The sequence below is a fragment of the Onychostoma macrolepis genome, chromosome 18, assembly GCF_012432095.1.
Source record: "Onychostoma macrolepis isolate SWU-2019 chromosome 18, ASM1243209v1, whole genome shotgun sequence".
NCBI lineage: Eukaryota > Metazoa > Chordata > Actinopteri > Cypriniformes > Cyprinidae > Onychostoma > Onychostoma macrolepis.
In genome coordinates this window covers 8,469,834-8,494,056 of record NC_081172.1, presented here as the reverse complement: position 1 = coordinate 8,494,056, position 24,223 = coordinate 8,469,834, and the positions used below count along the sequence as shown (strand labels likewise).

The following is a 24,223-nucleotide window of genomic DNA, read 5'->3' as shown; positions in this document are numbered from 1 at the left end:
ATTCAAGTGTTAAGTTTCTGAACACCAAATAGCCATTGCTGAATTCTAAATGTCACATGGTCATATGTCAATGCTATTGGGTTTCTGACATTAGAAACCCAACAATTTCAAAACAAGTCATTCACATTTGTCACAACAGAAGGACATTTTCAGTTCTGACTCCTGTTACTTTTACAAAACACATTTATTTTCTGACACCACCACTTCAAAAAACACATTGAAATTGACCAAATAGAATAAACACACTTCTTAACAATGTCTTAACAAGACATGGATGAAACATTATGCTTAAGTATCTCAACAATTAATGTACCAAAAATATAATATACAGCAGAACACAGACACAAATAGTTCACACACAAATATCAGCATATAAATGAAGACATGCATCTTACAAATTCAATAATACTTACAGACAAAGTGTTTTATGAAGGATGGCGAAGGATGTTGCTGTTTAATTAATAATAGTGTGATAATTATTGAGAATGTTGAGCCAAATCAAATACGGCTGCCACAAAGGTCAAAGGTCATTTAAGTACATGCAGAGGAATAGCACCACTAGGTGGCCACTAATCCTGATTTTGCTTCCAATACCCAGATTTTACATCAAATGGTGACCCGACAGCTCCAAAGTTGTATTTTAAATGAGAAAATAAATCACTAAAATTATCATTTATATAAATTATTATATAAATCAATCATTAATTCAAAATTTTTATTGAAATAAATGTATTAGTGTGTGTTTATATATATATATATATATATATATATATATATATATATATATATATATATATATATTAAGCCATGATTCACGGCAAAGAAAATATCATTATTATTATTGAAATTTTGAATCAGTTTTTATTTAACATTTTCAGGTCAATTCTAGTTTAGGTTTTAGTAATTGTAAATGTGTTTTGTCATTTTCATTAGTTTTATTTATTTTATTAGTTTTTCTATTTCCTTTCACTTTATTTTTTTAATTTATTTCAGTTTTAGTTTTTGTGATTAGTACTAGTGATTAGTATAGCCTATAACTAAAATATATTTTCAGTTAGTTGAATAGTTATTTAGTTAATTAGTTATTTTTAATTTTCATTTAGCTTAAGTTTTTCATCTAGTATTTATATTTTGTATTATTTCAATTAACAAAAATGTTTAAACATTTTTTATTATTATTTTAACAACACTGTTTTGCTTATGGTTTCAGAAGATGCAAGGATGACATACAACCCGTCCTTGTAGGCAATTGTATAACTGTACATGTAACTGTAACTGTAACCGTATATTGTACTGTATATACAGTATATATGTTCAGGAGTGCCAGATGAAGTTGCATCAAAATACTATAGAGTTTAATAATATGGGAAGTGTTTTATTATTATTATGATTGAGAATATTTTATTTGTAATTCATTACTTGTTTTTAACAGTACTGAACTCATTTTTTTATGCCAAGAGATTAATGGAAAAGTTTCATGATACATCCCCAATACATTAATAGCATTTGTTATTTTTTTTAACTTTCCACTTACAGCCTAAGGTGTACAACTGAAAAAAAATCACTTGATAACTTGCACTTCGAACATTATATGTTCTTTTAATAGTGCAATTAACCTGGTTGCACCGTGTTACAACATTTCTAATGATTCAGTGTGAACCTCCATGAGTAAGAATGATAAGCTGCCCTTATCTTTAAGAGTTTGGTGCACTGGATAAATAAAGGAACCCAAAGCCATGTTCAATAAGACGATCAATTAAGCCCCAGGATAATGATGCGCAGAACAAATAAACACAATGGTTCCCTTCAGCAAGTGAGATGAGAACCCCCATGAACCTCTTTGAGTTCTGCTCCAGTGAGGGCAATTACATTGCATGCTGTCATTAAATAGATAACAGGAAATGCCTGCAGAAAGTGTGACATAAATGCATACAGAAACACACACAAAAGCTTTGAATTAGTTGGAGTGGGATAGACTCCATAGCCAGATACAAAAGTCAAACACAGACACAAAACACCCACTGTTTTTCCCAAGAGCGCAACTACCCATTTATTGAGGAGTATGTATCATCAATGTTGGCGCCCACCAGCCACAGGCAATCAACAGCTGTTTAAGGCCTTTAAAAACTGGAAATTATGTCAAATATCGAAGATTATATTAAAGTGTGGGACTTTTAATGTAATTTTAAGCGTTCTCTGCAATATTGAATATTAGATTATACCATATGGCAAAAAGGGAAAATGTTACACTACAAAAACACTTTATAATACCTGCTGAAACATTAAATTTATTTAATAAAAGTACATATTTTATTATTACTGAAGCAAAATCTAAAAATACTAACCTTCAGTGCATTTTTCTCACTCTACATAATTTAAAATTCTTAGTTAAAAGAATAGTTCACCCAAAAATGAAAATTTGCTTAAAATTTACCCACTCTCAGGCCATCCAAGATGTAGATAAGTGAGTGGATGCCATCAGAATGAGAGTCCAAACAGCTGATAAAAACATCACAATAATGCACAAGTAATCCACATGACTCCAGTCACATGGAGACGTGTGGATTACTTGTGGATTACGCTGATGTTTTTATCAGCTGTTTGGACTCTCATTCTGACGGCACCCATTCACTGCAGAGGATCCGCTCGTGAGCAAGTGATGTCATGCTAAATTGATGCCCTTCCAGCTTTGCATAGTCAGATGCACACTGTAAATTAACAGTTCACATTGACTTGCCAGCCATTGTTACATTTTGTCAAGTAGTTAGTAGACTGTTGAGCTGTTCTGAGAAAAAATGCTGTCATCAACATACAGTTTTCACTAAATTTCTTTGCTGTTGTACATAATTCAAAGTATCCACTTTTTATGCAGAAAAAGCTACAGGCATCTTTAGGGAGAAAAAAAATACTGAATCTTCTCTTATTATTGATTAAAATTTCTTACTTTACCAATCCGGCATGGTGTTTGCAATGCCAAGGTCATGAGTTTAAGTCATAGTGAACACACATACCAAAAAAACGTAACCTTGAATGCACTGCAAGTCGCTTTGTGAAAAAAGTGTCCACCAAACTGTGCAAATGTAAAATTGTACTTTGAGTTATTTTTAGGTTATTAAAAAAAAAAAAAAACATCTATGACTATGGCACCCTGCCTCATGTGGAGTCGCATATGTTGCACATCCTCTTTTTGCACCCCTGGTGTTTTCAGAAATGCTTTCTAGTAGGCAACAAAGCAAATGAAGGCTCCATTGCTGAGCTAGTGGGGTAGAGGAGCAGAATGATGGTGTATTTAGAGGATAGGCTCTCTTTTCCACATAAGAGTCAGAGTACAGTTAATAAGCCATTCAGAGACTGCAGGCTGCCTTATGCCACCCACATTCCCCACGCACTAATGAGTCCTCAAAGGAAAATTAGCCTTTTCAGACTTCATTGTAACCCACCGATAATCATCAAAAAGTGTCTTTGGAAAGTCATCTGATATATTGGTGCATATAGTCTGAGCTAACAAGAGTATAAAACTGTGCTCATCATACCCTAATCCTGTTACTCAAAATGCAAATGTACTGTATATACAACAACATATATTAGACATATTTGATGTGCATGTGCATCAAAAAACATTACAATCTGTTAGAGATCTGTGGTTCAGGTTGTCTAATGGATACAGATCTGGGCTGCTGATGCAAAGGTTGCAGGTTTAAATCCATAGAGGGACAATCTATTAGCTGCAGTGCTTCTGAGATAACAGTTCTGTCCTATTACTATTGTGCCCCAGGTATTTGCCTAAATCGCTCCATGGGGATTGCCTGCTAAAGACCAAGTGAGCAAGTTTAGATTCTCAGGGCTTCTTGCACATCTGTATGTCTCCTGACTCCACACATTATAAAGCAGTTAAACAGGTTGATGATATTATCTGTAGCAGGGGTTCTCAAACCCTTTAGATCATGCATCACTTTAGATTTAAATTCTCCCTTAATCAATCTGTAAACAAATGCATTCTTAAGCTTAATATGACTGATTTCTGTTGTCAGGATTTTCACATCAGACTTGGAATACATACAGCATTATCTTAAATCTTGGAGCTCTTGCTATTCTTTCATGCAAAGCATCCTTTTCATATTTACCCTTTTCTCTAAAACAAAAGGTCAAAGTGGACTCTGATGTATTTTTGCCAAAAGGAATAATCTGCTGAATGTTTTGTGATTATGATATTTAAAGCTTGTCAGGCTTAAAGATGCCAACTGCTGTGCACCCTGTAAATAATTATTTATCAGCCTGTCTGCTACAGAGCAAATTAGAATATAATGATAGAAAATATGATGATATGTATTTTTAATCAATGCCATGTTGTTTGGTCTAACACAATGTAATTTGGGTCATTAAAATATCCCAGAGTAAATACTGCAACTCTGTAGGAGCTCAGCTGTTCCCTTTTGTTGATTAAAGGGTAAGCAAACAGCATTTTCTCCAGCACTCTGGAGATGCACTCATGCACTCTGGGAAAAAGCTTCACTCATTGAGTGGAGCTATAGACTGCATGGGGGATTTACCAGAGAAGAAAATGCTGTGGCAGTTCACAGAGAAATATCCCTGGCAAGGTCAGTCAAAAAATATATTTCACTTCTCTCTAAAAAGCTGCTGTCCAGAGTTCTGAAAAAGACTGGCACTGTCCAGAGTGCTGAAAGTTTCAACCTATGAATTGAACCTTTGTTCCCTTTGGCATATTTACAGTTATGGTTTTGCAGACAGACAAGAAAATATTGAAAAGGCCTACAGCCAAAATATGAGTCTAAATTTATGTAATTTATTCCTTTATAAACCTACTTCTGGTGAAATAAGAGTGTGAAGATTTTGTTGCTGCCTGCCAGAAGCACAAAGTATTTTTAAAGCTTCCTGTTAGTACAACAAAATAAATCTTATTTTGAGGTGATGTTTATCAATATTTAATTCTATGTACATTTTAACTTCAAACCATTGCTTGAGGCTAAAATACGAGAACATAATCTATAATATTGCTTTCTCCAGTGAAAAAGTCATCTAGTCTGAATTAGTAGAGACATATATATATTGTGGATTATTTTGATGTTTTTATCAGCTGTTTGGACTCTATTCACTACATTGTAGGTAGTGTGATGCTATATTTCTCCAAATCTGTTCCAATAAAGAAACAAACTCATCTATATCTTAGATGGCCTGAGGGTGAGAACATTTTCAGCAAAATTTTGGGTAAACTATTCCTTTAAAGGAAATGTCTGTAAACTTAATGAAAAAAGTCCGGGCAGAAAGTTACCAGCACTTTTTCTGTTTTTCTAAGATTTTTTTTTTTTTTTCTTACAATGTACAGTAGTGTTGTGTGAAAAACAGTCTGAAATTTATATTTGATATATAACACATATTTCAATTTATCCATAATATATGGCTTATTTTATGTTTCACAAAAAAAGAAAGAAAGTCAATCACTGGTTTAAGAAAGAAAGAAAGAAAGAAAGAAAGAAAGAAAGAAAGAAAGAAAGAAAGAAAAAGAGACAGGAAGAAAATTATATACTAACATGATTAATTTCTATGTCTATATTTGTGCACACTCACACACATACAGAGAGGCTGGTTGGAAGGCTTGGATTACAGATGAGATGAGATGAAGAGAAGAGAGAACTCCTGGAGCTCACACTGCCAGAGGATAACATGTCAGGCGGCCACATTCTTTGGCTGCCGGCTCCTCTGTTGTCTCTGAGTTTGTGGGGGTTGAGGAGCTGTTGAACCAGCTTAACGCATAGCATGCCAGACTAAATGGCCTGTAGCTATACTGTCCCTCAAAACTGTTATTCAATTAAACGGATTGCAATACTTTGTTTATTTTTGGCTGCCATGCTAATCTTAAACGGATCTTATTTTGTCAACAGACAATAGCAGAATCCCAGATTTTGGATTTTTCTCAGCAAGACTCTCAGCAAGAAATCACATGTTCCATGGCGGTGCAGTTCACAAAAAATGCATTTTTTCACTGTTTTGTTGATTAAGACTATTTCTATATTCATTAGTTAAAGAAAACTGTCAAAGAGACCATTCACAAAGAACATGTTTTTTTTATTATTATTATTATTATTATTATTATTCTACTGCGCTACGTTTCCATTGTTTTTCTGTGTAAAAGTGCTACACTGACATCTTAGACCATTGTGCTTGTGTCATAGGCCTATATTCATACCAAGGACAAAAACTATAAAGATAACGGTAAAGATATAGTTCTAAAATCGTTCTCAGTATTAAAAAATAGTGGAGTCCACACCACAGCAATAACAATAAAGGCACCGAGAAAAGATATCATTAGAATCACTTTCAGGACGATTAAAACATTAATACCCAATCATAATCAATCCTACTATAACAAGCTCGACACTTAGAATAAACAGATAAACGGGCCTCAATGCATGACATGACGTACTAAAAATGCGACGCTCAAGTTAAAAGATTATCAACCATGTAAACATGCACCAGACAGACATCTTTGACCGTTGCGCTCGCATCTATTGCATTACACAGAGTTCTAAAAATGCGGCGCTCAATTTAAATACTGTAGAATTTCAACTTTTAAAAAATACCTCAAGACCTTGCATTCTTCCCCATTCCATTGCCCACAACTGGCGCTTTTCAAAGCAAAAACACGTTCTGTGCATGGCCCCTGATAATAGTAATGATTCGAAACGATAAATATTATCTAAATCTAAACAACAGTCATCAAACACTAAAAACTGCAAAAAAATTCACTCTGTTACTGTGAAAAAAGCTGAAGGAGCACTGATACACATTGTGGTGACAATTCAGTTTGTGTGCATGCACATGTGTCTATTTGAGCCCCAGTGAATGCGACAGGAAAGGGGAGCTCTCCATTTTCTCCCAGTGCTTGCCAGAAACATCTGAGAGTGTGTTTAATCACAGGGCCATTAGGAACACCATATGAATACATTCACCACTTCCCTCCTATCAATCTCTCTCCACCATCCCTTACTGGGAGCGTTGCCAGAACTCTGTATAGCCACATTCCCCACATCAATTTCCAAAGGAATATATTATCTATCTGCTTAAAAATCCAGCTGGGATCAGCCTCAACGAGCTCAGCAAACAGAGCCTGGCAGATATTGCTTATGTCATGTCTATATGGAAACATATTTGTTGGATCCAGTGTCAGCAAGCCCAGTGCATCTTCAAGATTACTTTCCAATATCAACATTCTGTGCTGGAGCAAGTTCATATTCTGCTTCCATCAGGATCGTCCTTCCTTTCAGGTCACTGTCACTTCCTGTAGGGTGTCAGTTATTAAATTCAACAAACAACCATTTATAATCTTTAAGGCTGTTGAATTTGTGCATCTAACATTCAGGATATCTTTTTTTTTCTCACTAATTTCTCAGTTTCCGCTTTTGCAAAATGCTTCAAAGCACAATTTTGAAAGGCTAATGAGAAGTTTTCAGTGATTTTAGTTCATGCATTAATTCTGGCACAGTTGCTTAAGCAAAGCAGGCCTCAACTATCACAAGAAGATGTGTTTTTAAGCCTCACAGGTTTCATTATCTGAACATTGTCCGCCCTTAACCAGCCACTGCATCAATGCCTCCGTTGGAGTCAGAGAAGAAAAATTGTTCTTTCATCTTTCATCTTTTTTCCTCATTTATTTCTGCATTTGAGCGTAAAACAACCGAGGCTGGGTGAGCCCAGCAGGTAGTCTGTTTAAAATGCAAGCGAATGAAACTGGTTTTTAGATTCACCTCATGTCAATGTCTCTAAAATGGTTTCTGTTTGCCTATTAGTTGCTCCTCTGGGAAATTCTGGAGCTGTCGATTGGCACACAGGGACACGGATGTCTGTATTTTTTGGACTGGAACATCTCTAGTTCCTTCCCGTACACAGTATAGCAGCTTAATTCTCCATATAAGTGCACAGCTTTCCTTGGCCACTTCTCCTAAACATGCTTCTCAATAGTATTGTGCTGTGATAATGTTTTTTTACCGTTAGCTGAGGTTTTCTGGTTGTTTTCTCCAGCAATCTGGTGAGAATATTGCATTCTGGCAGCCTACTGTGGTGTAAAGACCAATCTCAGTCTCACTTTGAGGTTGAACTCAAATAGGTTGGAAACCAAAGAGCTCTGCCATGTAAGTATGAGAGCTGCTTCATGCACAGTTGTAAGCATGCACATTGTGATGTAAGTGGCCTTTCCATTCACTTTTCATCTATACTGATGTTTACAGCGTCAAAGTGAGCATCTAATTCAACCAGCAGTGAGCATGAATCTAGTGGAGCGTCCAATTGTGGGTGATGAAGTGGTATGTAAGTGCATTTCCTGCCAGCTGTTGGAAAGTTCCTTGGTTATGTTTGAGTGGGTTATTCTTTGAATCTTTCTTAAGCAAGATGGATCATTTCATGCTCCTTGAATTCATTCATTCAACATATCTCACTTGGCCTTTGAAGGACTAATCAAGTATAGACAAGTATATATCTTATGGTATGGTTTCCATAAAACATGCCATTAAATGATCATATTATTGCAGCTGCACAGAATGATCAGCTGGTGGTTGGTAAGTCATTTTGAAAGGGTTTAATGGAATAGTTCACCCAGAATTGAACATTTACTGGGAATTTCCTCACCCTTAGGCCATTTTTGATGTAGATAAATTTTTCTTCATCAGAGAATATTTTGAGAACTTGGCATTACATCACTTGCTTACCAATCAGTCCTCTGCAGTAAATTGGTACCATCAGAATGAGAGTTTAAACAGCTGATAAAAACATCACAATGTTTGTTTATAGGGTGTTGGACAGTTACCGTTTGTAAACAGTGCTTGGCTTTGACTTTTTCACTGGAAAAAGCCATATTATTCACAGAAGACTCTATTTTACCCGGAAGCAAAGGTTTGAATTTAAAAACATTTTAATAATGAATTTGTTTATTACAAACACACAGCTTTTTGCTTCATAAGACATTAATTGATGGACTGGAGTTGTTGATTAATGTGATGTTTTTATCAGCTGTTTGGACTCTCATTCTGACGGCACCCATTCACTGAAGAGGATCCATTGGTAAGCAAGTGATGTAATGCTAAATTTCTCCAAATCTGATCCGGTGAAGAAACAAACTCATTTACATCTTGGAAGGCTTAATGATGTGCAAATTTTGAGCAAATGTTCAGCTATTCCTTTAAACTTGCCATCTTCTTCCTTTCTTCCAACACTCTTTCTATCTGTGATAAACACATATTGCACCTTAGTTCCACATATGTTTTTAGGATCACCAATTTTATATCGCTCTTTCACACATTAACACACATCAGATTTGAGTTCAACACCAGGATTTTTTCATACTATACATTATAATGCACTTGTGACATTTAAAAATGATTAAATTTAGCTTTTAGTGATTATTTTATTATTTAGAATAAGAATATATGTGACACTGGACCTCAAAACCAGTCACAAGGGTACATTTTTTTATGCTTTCCGGTTATGTATGGTTTGCAAGGATAGGACAATATTTGGCCGAGATGCAGCTATTTGAAAATCTGGAATCTGAGGATGCAAAAAATCTAAATATTGAGAAAATTTATATTGAGAGCCTTTAAAGTTGTCCAAATGAATTCCTTAGCAATGCATATTAATAATCAAAAATTAAATTTTGATATATTTATGGTAGGAAATTTACAAAATATCTTCATGGAACATGACCTTTACATAATTGGCATAAAAGAAAAATTGATCATTTTGACCCATACAGTGTATTGTTGGCTATTGCTACAAATATAATGTTTTATAATGTTTTTATCAGCTCTTTGGACTCTCATTCTGACGGCACCCATTCACTGCAGAGGATCCATTGGTAAGCAAGTGATGTAATGCTAAATTTTTCCAAATCTGATCTGGTGAAGAAACTAACTCATTTACATCTTGGATGGCTTGATGATGTGCAAATTTTTAGTAAATGTTCAGCTATTCCTTTAAACTTGCCATCTTCTTCCTTTCTTCCAACACTCTTTCAATCTGTGATAAACACATATTGCACTTTAGTTCCACATATGTTTTTAGGATCACCAATCCTAGGTTCTTTTTATATCGCTCTTTCACACATTAACACACATCATATTTGAGTTCAACACCAGGATTTTTTCATACTATACAATATAATGCACTTGTAACATTTAAACATGATAAATTCAGCTTTTAGTGTTTTTTTTTTTTTTTTATTACATAAGTGTCCATTTTTTGATGCTTTCCATTGATGTATGGTTTGCAAGGATAGGACAATATTTGGCCGAGATACAGCTATTTGAAAATCTGGAATCTGAGGGTGCAAAAAATCGAAATATTGAAAAAATGTATATTGAGAGACTTTAAAGTTGCCCAAATGAAGTCCTTAGCAATGCATATTACTAAGAAAAAATTAAATTTTGATATATTTATGGTAGGAAATTTACAAAATATCTTCATGGAACATGACCTTTACATAATTGGCATAAAAGAAAAATTGATCATTTTGAGCCATACAGTGTATTGTTGGCTATTGCTACAAATATAACCATGCGACTTATGACTGGTTTTGTGGTCCAGGGTCACATATACTGTAACAGTGTAGTAGAGATTTTAAAGAAATACAGATATAAAGTAGTATGACAAGGGAGAAAAAAGGAAAGAGAAGGCAATATAAAGGCAAAATAAAAACATGAAGTGTAAGGTGAGAGAAAGAGAGAGTGAGAAGAAGAACAGCCACATAAGGAGCATGTCTGGCAGACGGTGCAGCAGGGGGTCTCCCCAGGTGCATTTATCTGGGTGATTTTAATGGGTGAGACAGACAGCGTTTCTAAATTCCCACTGAGTTAGTACAGTTTCAGGAGCTCGTCGGCCACCAAATGAGTTGCACTAATGCCAGTCCTCAGACACATAAGCTCCACCTTAACACATTTGTTGAGCTGGCAGCAACATATGCGTGGAAGGAGAATGAGCAGAGGGAATTCAGTTGATACTCATGTCTGTTCCCAGCTGTGTCAGGCTAAGCGGAGTCAAAGAACTAGCAGATTCCAGCCCAAAACCCTCTATTTCCCAAACAAAGTCGATCTCAGGAATGCTGGTCCTGAAAGAAAACAACCGCATAAAAAGCAAAAGGAAAAAAGAACAGCAAAAGCGTGAAGAAAAAAAACAACAACAGCCATGTCCGTTGTGTGCCGCCCCACAGGATTCGGTGTACAAAGTTCAACAGTTTTCAATTAGTCCTCTCATTACCCTTGTGTAGCGACTGTTAACAGCAGAACTGTTATTCTGCTGTTATAGCTCACATAATACAATTACTGCATTCAGGTAATTTCACAGCATTTAATTGATTGGCCATTATTATGAACATAATGGGCAGAATTGCACATCAAGGTGTCCACTAGTAATGCCACTGTACTTTTATTAACGTCACTGGCTAGCTTTGGTATAATTAGAATTAGGCATGGTTTCTGTTTCGCATTACAAACATTATGCAAGAGGGAAAACTGGTCAGTCAAATTAGCTCAGAAAGTGCTTCTAATATGCTCAAAATCAAACATTTTTATATTGTACGTGTCAATATGACATTCAGTACATATGCTAAATATTGTAATGCAATGTATCATGCCCACCACAATAAAAATAACATCAAATTATTAATCATTAAATTAAATTTATTAAAAATCAAAATATACATTTATTAAGATATATTTAAATATTTATGTATTTATTTTAAAATCCTTTTGCTTTTTTACTTTAACAGTCTTTTTGGAATCATAATTTTATTTAAATTATTATTTATCTATATCTATCTATCTAAATAACTATATATAACTATAACTATAACTATATATATATATATATGTATGTATAACCCTAGCTCTGCCTCTGTGTTAACTGCGTTAAATATATTTAAAGCTCTTAAACTGGGAAAATGTAATGCCTGCATTGACGCTAATTTTGACAGTAATACATAAAATTTTTTTTTTTTCCCAGGACTATTTAAAATGTACATTCTTAAAGGATATAATATGCAATATAATATGTAAGAGTAGTATATATTCAGCATCCATCCAAATCAAAAGCTTCAACTTAAAGCTAAATTCCGGGTACCTTAAATAACATTTCTGTTTAATCAGCAGTGTATCTCCGGAGGATCCAGCGGTCTTTGATAAAGACATTCTGTGCCTTTTGAAGCTTCCTTCAACCACAAGTTAATTGCTCATACTGGCGGGCTAACTGTTGCTAGGTGATGTTACGGACTGGCGTGGGTTTTCATTCATGAGAGGTCTTTATGAAGAAGTGAAAGCCATGTAGCCTCTGATCTTTAGAATGTATTATGCCACGGTATTTCAACATTAACAAAATACAGCCAAATATCTGTCTACAACTGAAAATGATAAAAGGTTAATAAGGAAAATATAACAGGTAGCTGAAGGAAAGGGCAGGACAAGAGAAAAACAACCCCAATGCTGCCTGCCAGAGGGTTGGGTCCAAGTCTAGTTGCATCTGGTCTCAACTGCTGCCAGCCTTCTTTTGCCAGAGACTTGGATCATGCTTCTAACCCCCTCAACCTGAAGAGAAAATATAAGATCTTCTGATTATGGTGGTGATTATAAAGATGATGATGATGGTGGGTGATGATTTTGATGATGATGGTGATTGTGACAATGGTGACTGACGATGATTCTGACAGTGACAGTGATGACTGTCATTATGATGACTGATAATGATGATGGGGTTGATGGTCATGATTATGATGCTGACTGATGAAGACGATAGTGATAGAGATGATGATGATGATGATGGTTATTTTTCCAGAAACACATCATAAAACAGTACACAGAAATAAAAAAATAAAAATAAAAAACAATTTACAGTTACAAAAAAAAATACTGTTCCATTGAAGTAACAGTAAAAACTGTTTTGGAACGCATGAGGGTGAGTAAGTAATCACAGAATTTTTTTTTTTGGGGTGAGCTATTCCTTTCACTTCAGTTGTCTTGTTTTTGTGAAATACTACACATGGTTATTTTCCCCTCTCTCTTGTGTTCCTCTCTTTTTTCATCATTTTCACCACTGACTGTTTGGTTTACAGATTGGATGAGTTCCACAGGAAGTGTTCTCATTTTGTAAATTTAGAAACTCCCACTAATAGAAAATAGGGTACTTTCAATGTCAATATTTTTCCCAGATGGTAGGCATATTCATGCATCAAAATTTCATTCACGCAAGCGGTTGCCCAACCGCACTGAATGCATTAGCTACATAAACAATAGATGCGTTACCTTAAGCGTTCTTACAGTTCAGACGCCAATACATCGTTGTCAAAGTTTTAAGTTAAATCAAATTGTTTGCTGCAATTTTCACTCAGGCTGTTGAGATGACTCAGGCAGGTAGGGAGGAAAAGCAACAGCTTGGGGAGAAAGTCATTTTAACAGCCTGGCAGCAGATTTGGATGTTAACAAAAAAAAGATACAGGAAGCCAAACCCTCCCCTCAATCAGTAACAATTCAGACCAAAAGAAAACCAAAGAGAGGTCTGAAGTGTCAATGGGGGAAACGAACAATAACCTCAAACAAAGACAAAGGCTCAACCTCGCAAATCTGCAATCTCATTACCATTTTTCCAGTTTAGAGGCAATAAAAATCATAAAACAACAACTCTATCTGGGCATCTCAGATGCTCTGACACCACAGGGAAGTGCAAATAGAGATGAAATTGTGTTGAAGGAGGAGCTGATCACTATACTGAAATGTGTAGCTGTGTTTAGTAACATTGCATCGCATTATAAAAGTGTAAATCCCTGACTACCACAGCCTACATGAACACAAACAAACAGAAAAGTGCCTGCTGACAAGGTAATAATGCCAGTTATCTATTATTAATTAGGAATCACAGTTGGTTGCTCAAAAATAGGGCGTTCTCTTTTGCCTTTAGGAACTCCCTGTGTTCCATATTCATTATGATGTTTCAATGCCTGAATAATGGCAGTGCTTTTCACCCTGAGCGGATAATTTCACCAGGCCTCTAATGCATCATTTAAACTGTGGTGAGACGGGTGAAAACTGCAGTCCTCGTAAAGATGCAATCTGTCAATACAGAGAGGGAAAAAGGCCTAGTTCTCAATCTCGGCCTAAAAATGAAAGTATGATGCTGTTTATTCACACTGTTCCTTGAGCTATTGGGTAAAGGGGCTTGTCTTTGTATGCAAGTCAGAGTAAAAATGGATAATAAAGGTTCTTTATTGGCATCTATGGTTTCATGAAGAATTTTTAACATCCATGGAACATAAAAAACATGGCATTGGTGTTTTTGTTCATAATGTTGTTTTGGACCACACATTGTAACAGCTGAAACATTCTTCAAAATATCTTCTTTTATGTTCTGCATAACAAAATAATGTCATGTAATGTAGGTTCGGAACAGCATGAGAAACAGTTTTTAGGTGAACTTTCCATTTAAAATTTGGTCACAAACCAACATTTTTACACTAGGCTGTTTCCATGCTACTGCATTTCCAGTCATGCAACTCTAAGTCAACATTGAGCCCACAGTATTCAATGGGAAGAGAACCATATGAGCTCCACAGCAGCAAGACGGTTCGATTCTCGCGAACCAGTGAGTCTAGACCCGTTTCTTAAACGTGATCCCTCTGGAGTGCGCAGAACTTCCTCTGATTCGATTTCAGATGAGGATGCGGCCACGGTCATTAAGGCTAATTGTGTCTTTCGTGGCAATGACTCTGCAAGGAGTCTTAATAAGTTGGTCTTATTTTTGCCTTCCATTTATATCAGAGCAACAGTGGGACAAAACAATCAGCAAAATGAGACAGCATAGACACACTGGAGCCGGAGAGAAGGAAAGAGAGAGAAATGTTTGCTAACTCAGACTGTGGAAGAGGCTTGTTGTAACAGTTGCTCAGAACAGATGGAGCTTTAGTGTCTCAAAACAACGTCTGTCTCTTTCTTCTTCATAAACGTTCAGATAGCTTGCGATCTGTTTGAGTCATCCATTTAATGGCTCTGGCTTGATTCTTAAAAGAATCTCGCTTTTTGTCTTTTTTACGATCCTTATCTGTCTCCTTCCTTATTTGCGCAGTTGGATTATTAGATGAGCTCTAATTTGTTCGATCAATTAAGAACTGCATGAACATGGAGGATCATTTATATTCATTTAGCAAAATAAAGAAGCAAAGTTCTCTCTCAGTGTAATAGAAAAGCTTAATTACTGTTTTCTTTTTAGAGAACACATTAACAAGTGGCATCACTTGTTATTTATTTAATGAAATACAACTACTTAGATTTTTTCTCACCTCATCCTGCCATCTCTCGTTCACTGAGCTTGTTGCCATGCATTCTAGGACAGCAAAATGATTTATATTAAGAGGCAGCATAATTAAGTTGCCTACCTTTTGGAACACACTTTGTGCAGATGATGCCTTAAAATACTCCCTCCATGGGCAGCTCACTAGGCTCGAGGTTTCCTGTACAGAAATATATTTGCATATTAATAGCACAGATTTATAAGCACAAAAAGCCAACAGTCATGAAACACAATAGTTATGAACAGGAGTTGCTGTCATTTTCAGCAACACGGCGCAGTGTGTGGAAATGGATGTGTTACACTCTTCTGTAATCATGAAAAAGCATATCGTATTCTCCAGCTTGTCTATGGAACGGGAACATAACTGGCAGTCAGGCATAATGAATATAAAAAGGACCCTGTTGTGCGTCTGTCAGACATATGAATACGAACGCCAGTTTTCCACCTGCATGGGCTCTCATGTGTCTCTTTCTCTCTTTGTCTCTCTCTATCAAACTGAAATCCTTAAGGTGACCTCAGATGAAGAAATGTACTCATGTTACAGATGACAACAGGAAAAAGGCCTATATTTAGAATACCATACTACCATGCTACTCATACTATTTTGATGATATGCGGTAAATTATGCAGAGTATGCAAATATTCTAAGCATAAAACACTCAAATTATCTACTTATCGATTATCAAAATAAAGCTGTAATATAAATATTAGATGGAGAAAAAAGGAAAGCAGGAATTATTATTAACTGGAGCTTACTGGAAAATACTGGAAATTAATGAAAACTGAAATAAAAATAAATTAAATCTAAATCGTAAAATAAAATTATTAAAATGATAAAAAATACATAGCAAAATTAAAAATAAAAAAAATTATGAAATCTTAAAGTAAAAAATAAAAGCTAATTAATAATTCACTTAATTCCTAATTATCCTACCAAGCTCCTAATGAGAATATTTGCAACATATATCTGCAAGTATACATACTTTGCAGTAATCAGTATTTTATATCAAACATAAAGGAGATGTGTGGTTGGAAAGGGGTGGAACGAGACCCTCTCTGTTCTCAAATAAGCAAAGCTCTGAAACTGTGTGAGGAGGTCTAGAACATTTGCACACAACAAATGATAATAAGTGCCAATTACAGAGGAGACTAGGTGAGATAATGAGCATTTAGCAGCATTCATGACACTCAGAATGAGGAGAGCATATAAAAGAGAACAAAGTAAAGCTGAAAGCTCAGTGGAACTAAAGAGAAACATTGACAGGGACAGAGAGATTTTAAACAGAGTGAACCCGTTCGAGTGAACCTTTCAGGAACAACTAAAGCGGAACTGATGAGAATATTTCAGACGTTCCGCAAGGTGGGTGGGAAAGCACTTCTTGACGTTTGTCAAATTTTTGCAGTCTGAAGGTTTTCGGTGGCACATCACAAACTGAACACTATGCTGAGGATAATCGGATCTCTTTCTCGAGTTAAGTCAGGTCCGCACATTTTTACGAACAAATCAGACTATTATGTTGTGAGTTCAAAGAAATTTCAACTCTAAATTAATACATTTTACATTTTAAAGATGTTAATAACAGGTCATAAAGACTGGCTTGGCTTTCAGTCCCCTGCTTCATGACATTTGGTTTTTGTGCATCAAACCGTGACAGCCAGAGGAATAAGGTAGGCCTATATAGCTACAATGTTGCCAGAATCTTTTTATTAACATTTTCACACACAAGTTCAGTGTACTGACTGATTCCCACAGTGTGACTTTTTTAAAGTGTGTGGCATTCAAGGATGTATCACAATGCATCAGATGCATACATCTAAATTCCATTGTGGCACAACAAGCTTCCCTGCTGAAAAAAACAATAGAACCCTGCCCAAAACACAATAGAAAATGTAATGGTTTTAATGGTTATAATGAGAATTGTATTGATTTTAATGGAAACTATAATGGTGTCTACTGGTAAGTGATGGATTCTATCGGTGGGATGTTATATCTTATTGGGAAAATGCCCAAAACGCACTACAAAAAGGAATTTTGTAATGGTTTTACTGGAAAAAGTTAATGGTTTATAATGGTATTTTAATGGAAACCATTGGAATTTCTGTGATGGTTTCTATTGGATTTCTATTGTTTTTTTAGCAGGGTTGTCACAGGATGCTTGCAGTAGCTGGAGGAGAATGAGAGCGAGAGTGAGAGGAAAATTTGATTTCAGTTGAAGTTTTATTTCAAGTTTTAAAAAAAGGTTTTATACTGTGTACATAAGTGTGTAAGTGTGATATTATAAAGACAACATAAATGATATTATAAAGACCTTATAAAATAACAGCTTACAAAATTACTTACTGGGCTTTTATATTGTCATTGTCCTAAGGCGAATTGTTAAAATATTTTTTGGAGAATATTTACTCTCTATTAAGATGGCTGTCAGCCCTTGTGTTGTGTGTTTCCTGCCCTCTTGTGTCCATATATGGTTATTTTCCTGTCCTTGTTTAGTTTGATTAGTTAATATGATTTCGTTCAGCTGTGTGTGTTTGATTATCCTGTGTATTTAGTTCCTGTCTGTTCAGATCCTTTTTGTCTGTTCTACTTGTTACTCCCGGTGTTCCTGTGTGTCTGCCCTGCCTTGTATTGCTTTGTTTGGATTAAAGACTGTTTATTTGAGTTTATCCACGTCTCCTCACTTCCCTCGTGTGTGTGCACCGTGACAGAAGACCAGACCTACACAGTAAGCGGCGCCCATTCACCTTGTTTTGTTTTTCATTTTTTGAAAGTGTTTTTATGTTTTCCTGTTTTTGTTTGCTGCGGCAAGGAAGTTGCCACTCATCATCCCACCCTAGCCCGCTGATATTCGGCATTGGAGTTCGGCGGGAGTTGGCAACGAGTCCCTCAAGCCCGCCGCCGTCCATGGCTCCCTCAAGCCCGCCGTCCACGAGGAAATCAATGCTGCCGTCCGCGGCTCACCCAAGCCCACTGGCCGAAGTCAAGTCCGCCACTTCAATTTGCAAGGATCCAGTTCCGCAGTCACAGCCAGGAGTGCGGTTCCCAGTGTCCTGACCAGAGTCCAGTGCAGGCTCCAGCCCCTGACCAGAGTCAAGTCATTTTAAAGTCTTTTTGTGTCCACAGTAATTCTAACAGCTTTATTAGTCTTGTCTTGTCATGTCCATGGAGACTTGTCTGGGGCCTCTCCTGTCGCGGAAATGGAAGCGGTTCCTAAGCAAACACTGAAAGAGGCCTCAGATACTGAGCCTAGCCCAGTGTGGGCCCCTGTTCCTGTGGATTGTTGTGTTTCTGTGTGTTTAGCCCACGGAGGGCTCCTGATACCCTGTAAGCTACCCCATGGATTGGGGGGGGGGGTTAATATAGCACAAAGACCACCTGCCATGGCCTCCTGAGCTCCCTGCACCGCCATGGCCTCCTGGGATCCCTGATCCAGCCCTTGTGTTGTGTTTCCCGCCCTCTTGTGTCCATATATGGTTATATCCTCGCATCCCTTGTGTGTGTGCACCATGACAATGGCAGCCTAGATTAACAAGATTTACCTTTTTTTTTTTTTTTTTTTTATTACAAAATTATAAGCAGATTGGTATTGTTGTTCTTTTTACTTGTAAAAACTAGCACTATCAATAAAATAATTGCAGTTATTCATCATTTTTAACAAGTTTTTAAAATGGCAGAATGAAATATTAAAATAAAATTTGGCTAAATGTGAAAAAATCTTCATATTTAAATTATATCTTAAAATGTTACCTTTCGGAGCCCTATAAAAAATACATTTAGTGTTTTATATATATATGTGTGTGTCAGGAATATAGACTGTCTGTGTGTCTTTTGCTCCCCATGACCTTGTGTTGATTGTGTTCATTGAATCCAGGTGTGTCTCGTCAATTTCCCTCATTTCACTTTGTATTTAAAGTGTAGTCTGCCCCATGTTTCCTTGTTGGGTCTCAAACGTCTATGTGCTATGTGTGTGTCTCATGACTGCCCTGTGTTACCCCATGTTGGAATATTAAAGACCGTTGTTTGTGACTTCTCCTGCTTCTCTGCGTTCTTTGTTCCTTGCTCCAACACAGCAGTACCGTGACAGAAGACCCGACCGAAGAAAAAGTTTAATTGCGTGTTCCCCTCTGTTTTCCATGTTTTTTGTTTCTGTTGTTTTCCCCATGGATCCCCTCGCCTCAGAGTTTACCTCCCTTGCCCGTAAAGACCTTCCCTTCTTGGAGTATGCTGTGGAGTTCAGCCAGCTCGCCGTTTTAACAGAGTTTGACGATGCTGCGCTGAACTCCCTGTTCTGGATCGGGGAAAATTACCATCGCCCCATCAACCTCCCAGACTCCACCGGACTGTGCTGGAAGGAGGCAATCATCCGTGTCTGGAGAGCATCTATTCCCGATCCAGAACACAGCCAGACCCACAGCACAGCCCACCATCACCGTGCTGCGTGAGGCAAGAGCCTGAGCCCACTGCTGACGGAGAGCCAGAGCCTATCACGACCGATAAGGCATCGCCTAGGTGTGCGTCAAAGCTGAGGATTGCCATGGAGCCAGAGCCTCACAGATTGTCAGACCAAGAGCGAGAGCTGGCTACAATGCCCGCCACGAGGGAGAAAACTGTGGACAGTGAGAGTGCGGAGAGGAGCTCCGCCCCCTGCACTGTGGCTGAGGGTGAGCTGAATTTGGATCTGGGACTGCTGGACTTAGAAGGAGAAGCTGTGGATGTGGATGCTGACTTGCCCACTCTCCTCCCGCATTGTTCGGAGCCCTCAGTCATTCCTATTTCCCCGTCCTGCCCAGAAAGAGACACAGTTCCTAAGATTAGCCCAGAGAGGGCTCCCGTTCCTAAGTTTAGCTCAGAGAAGGCTCCTGTCCCCCCGTCCAGCCCAGAGAGGGCTCCCGTTTCCACATCCAGCCCAGAGAGGGCTCCTATTTCTGAGTTCAGCCCAGAGAGGGTTCCTGTGCCCCCGCCCAACCCAGAGAGGGCTCCTGTTTCCACGTCCAGCCCAGAGAGGGCTCCTGTTTCCACGTCCAGCCCAGAGAGGGCTCCTGTTCCCCTGTCCAGCCCAGACAGGGCTCCCATTTCTGAGTTTAGCCAAGAGAGGACTCCTGTGCCCCCGTCCAACCCAGAGAGAGCATCTGTTTCCACGTCCTGCTCAGACAGAGACTCAGTTCCCGAGTGCAGCCCTGTCAGTTGCAATTTGGTGTGTGTGTGGGCAGAGCACACCAGCCCAGAAGCTCACAAATGCCTGCCCACCCGCCCATTCCTGCCGCCGTCGGTCGGCCCCCTGGAGTTGTCAGCTCTTCCTCCACCATGGCTCCTCCCTCCGTTGGCTCCACCGTGGGTCGCCATTATGGCTGTGGCCTGGGTCCCACCTCGCACCACCTGCTCCAAGTCCCTCCTGTCATCTCACTGGCTCCTCCCTCCGTCTGATCCACCCTGGCTCCTCTTGTTTCTTCCTTGGCTCCTCCTTCCATCATCACCTCCCTGGACTCTGTCTGCCAGCCCCCTCCTGGATGTCCGTCCTCCTCCTGTATTTAAAGTGTAGTCTGCCCCATGTTTCCTTGTCGGGTCCCAAACGTCTACATGCTACGTGTGTATCTCCTGCCTGCCCTGTGTTACCCCATGTTGGAATATTAAAGTCTGTTGTTTGAGAATTCTCCTTTTTCTCCACGTTCTTTGCTCCTCATTCTTCGCTCCAACACAGCAGTATCGTGACAGAAGACCCGACAGAACATACATACACATTATATATATATAATGTGTGTGTGTGTGTATATATATATGTATCAATAATATGTAAGGTTTCAATTATAATAAACATATTAGGGGTGTCCACGACTAAGGATTTCCATAGTTGAATCGGAATTTTCGAATCTTGCTGATAGTCGACTAATAGTCGAATCATATGTTTGGGGGCGGGGTCAAAATACATTTTGTCAGACATTCGACAGTCATAAATACTGACGTTAACACACAGGGAAAATGTGTAATGGACGCCTCGCAGATACAAACGGAGTGAATAATGTTTTATGTTTTGATTAAAAGAAAGTTAACATTAAACGTCAGCGAAACCCTAAGAATTCACAACATTTTTTACAATAGTGCTCTCATTATAACGTTATGTATATGACAGTTATTAAATGTTCTGCATTTCTGTTTTGAGCTACGTGCCCCACTGCGCAAAGACACGTCCAAACAACGTCTTTTGTACGTCGTTTTTAAACGTCCAATTATGGTCCCCTGAAGGTGCAGATTTGTGACGCCAGATGATGTCTTTTTTCCAACGTCTAACGAACGTCCAGTATTGACGTCCACAGGACCTCTGTATAAGGGCTAATTGTAGGCCAAATGTGGTCGTTGTGGACGTCTTTTCTACATCAAACTTAAACTCATTTTAGACATCATTTTATACTGCTTATAGGCTCTGTACATAACTGTAGTCCCATTTCAGAAGGTGGCATACTGTTCAAGTTAATTTTCCTCTAGTTTCATTTGATTGGCTCAGCAGCAGATGATAAATGGAAAAGGTGTAATGCATTTCCAATTCAATCCTGCTGCTGAGCCAAACGAAGATACAGGAAAATTAACTGCTACAGGAAACAGGTCCTTCACCTTCTGGAAACATGGGACTAGTTATAAACAGAGGTTTACAAATAAATCACAATTCAATAACCACTCACTTATTTCCATCGTTATTGTTTTTAACTGGCACAAACGTCACTAATAAGCTTTGACTAGTTAAATTTCCTGCCAACTACCATTAAAATTTAGGAACATGAATTTAATGGCTTGCATACATCACTTCAATGTTGTGCATCGTAACCTAAAAACTTTCTAAAATCAACACTGGTGGTAAAATATAAAAAAAGTAAAAATATAATAATAATAATAAAGTTGCACAGCCCACCTTGCGTGGGTCTGTACCACAACAACAAATGTACAACAATAAAAATTAAAGTGCTTAACCGAATGTGTTTTGTGGGTCGGAACTGGGCCCCGTTTATATTTCTTTATTAATTCCGCTGGATAAAGTTAATGTGCTAATATGCAAAATCATCTTTCAAACCACTCCAACTCTTAAGTTAAAATGTTTTTTTTTTTTTTTTTTTTTGGAAACCTATATCTGACCTGATTTGATGATTTTATGTGGTGCTCAATACATTTTAAATTACATGATAAAATATTTCAACTTTGAAGAAAATGACTTCAACTCAATCTCTAAATCACATTTTTTATTGGGTAAAACAAAATATTAAACAAAAATAGATAAAAAACCTTGAATAGATCAGGATAAAATGATATTCCTAGGCCTGTGCAGACTCCTCAGATTCATACCTAAAAACAGTAAAGAAAAAAACAGAGAGAAGGCATTTATTTTAAAATACTACTAAACATTTACAAGAGCATTAAAGGGATAGTTCACCCAAAAATGAAAATTCTGTCATCATTTACTCACCCTCAAGTAGTTCCAAACCTGTATGAATTTCTTTGTTCTGCCTGAACACAAAGGAAGATATTTTGAAGAATGTTTGTAACCAGGCTGTTTTGGGGTGCCATTGACTTCCATAGTAGGGGAAAAAAATACTATGGAAGTCAATGGTGCCCCAGAACTGCTCTGTTTCCCACATTCTTCAGAATATCTTCCTTTGTGTTCAGCAGAACAAAGACATTCATACAGGTTTGGAACTACTTGAGGGTGAGTAATTGACAGAATTTTCATTTTTGGGTGAACTATCCCTTTAAAAGGCCTGCGTGGTTATAATTAAGCCATGCCAGTACTTTTCCCTATGTGACAAAACTGTCACTTAAAAGGATAGTTATTACTAAAGTTAATATGAACAAGTTAAAGTTGACACTATTCAGTCAAGAAATGTAATTTTTATTAATCTTTTTATTCATCAAAGAAACCGGAACAAAAATTCTACTTCAACTGCTTTTGCTGTATTTTGGATCAAATAAATGCAGGCTTGGTGAGCAGAAGATAATTCTTTAAAAACATTTGACTGGTAGTGTAGCCTAAAAGTTAAATCACTGTTAACAATACATTGTGCCAGTGGAAAATAAATGTATTAAATAAGAATAAAAGTTTGAAGAGTTAAAGTACTTAATTAGTAAGTGTATACAACAATAATCATCATCTGAAAATGTTTAAAACGGTCTTGTTTATGGCCGCCTGCCTCACGATGGTCCGGCCGCTCTGCCAGCGCCGCTGCGGGAGAGAAATGCTGTTTAGCACGGCTTAACTGAGAAATGAGCACCCGATGTCCCGATCCGATGTTCTTACAGACATTTATTAACTCAAACATATACATTGCAAAAAGCATTGGTATAAGACAAATGATGCGACTGCAAGTGTTTAAAAGTTCACCTACCTATTTAAAGTATTGTTACGCGGCTTTTCGTCTTCACGAGTCTCCCGCCGGTCCGCCAGCCGCGTCGCGTTGAAAAAAATATTCAGTTAGATAAAAGCAGCAGTAACTCGGCTAATATAAAATTAAACACACATCGTACCTTGATAGATTAGGCCTAGAGTTTATCCATTGACAAGCAGGTGCCCGTGTTTAAGTGGTGAGTGGCAAACCTTTTTTTGTTTGTTTGGGGTTTTTTTTAAATGAGAAGGGGCGGGAAGACAAGCACGCCAATCTTCGCCTGACGCAATGACTGCATAACACAAGTGATTTTAGATTATAAGAAGAAAAAAAACTTGAGTAGGCCTACTTTTTTGGAGATGCTTATAAATAAATAAAATGAAATTATTCCTAAAATAAATGGTCTTGGGTTGTTGTAGCCTATATACAGTACATTATGATATAATCCTTAAAAAACACATGCAATACTAGTTACCCATAATTGCATACAAATAAATCAACTGCAAAAAAACTAAAAAAAAAAAAA

At 37.4% G+C, this 24,223-nt stretch overlaps 1 long non-coding RNA gene across 2 annotated transcripts in view; it reads right to left on the bottom strand.

The window, feature by feature from the left end:
- LOC131524598 (uncharacterized) overlaps positions 1-23,970 on the bottom strand; it is a 35,410-nt gene extending 11,440 nt beyond the window's left edge. The window contains exons 1-4 of one of the 2 annotated variants that reach the window (XR_009267022.1): positions 23,701-23,970; positions 22,604-22,663; positions 15,422-15,496; positions 12,476-12,584 (exon numbers count right to left, since the gene is read on the bottom strand). This is a non-coding gene — a long non-coding RNA (uncharacterized LOC131524598). The remainder of the gene's footprint in view (positions 1-12,475; positions 12,585-15,421; positions 15,497-22,603; positions 22,664-23,700) is intronic. The other variant, XR_009267023.1, reaches the window with a different exon arrangement.
- Between the last annotated feature and the right edge of the window lie 253 nt (positions 23,971-24,223).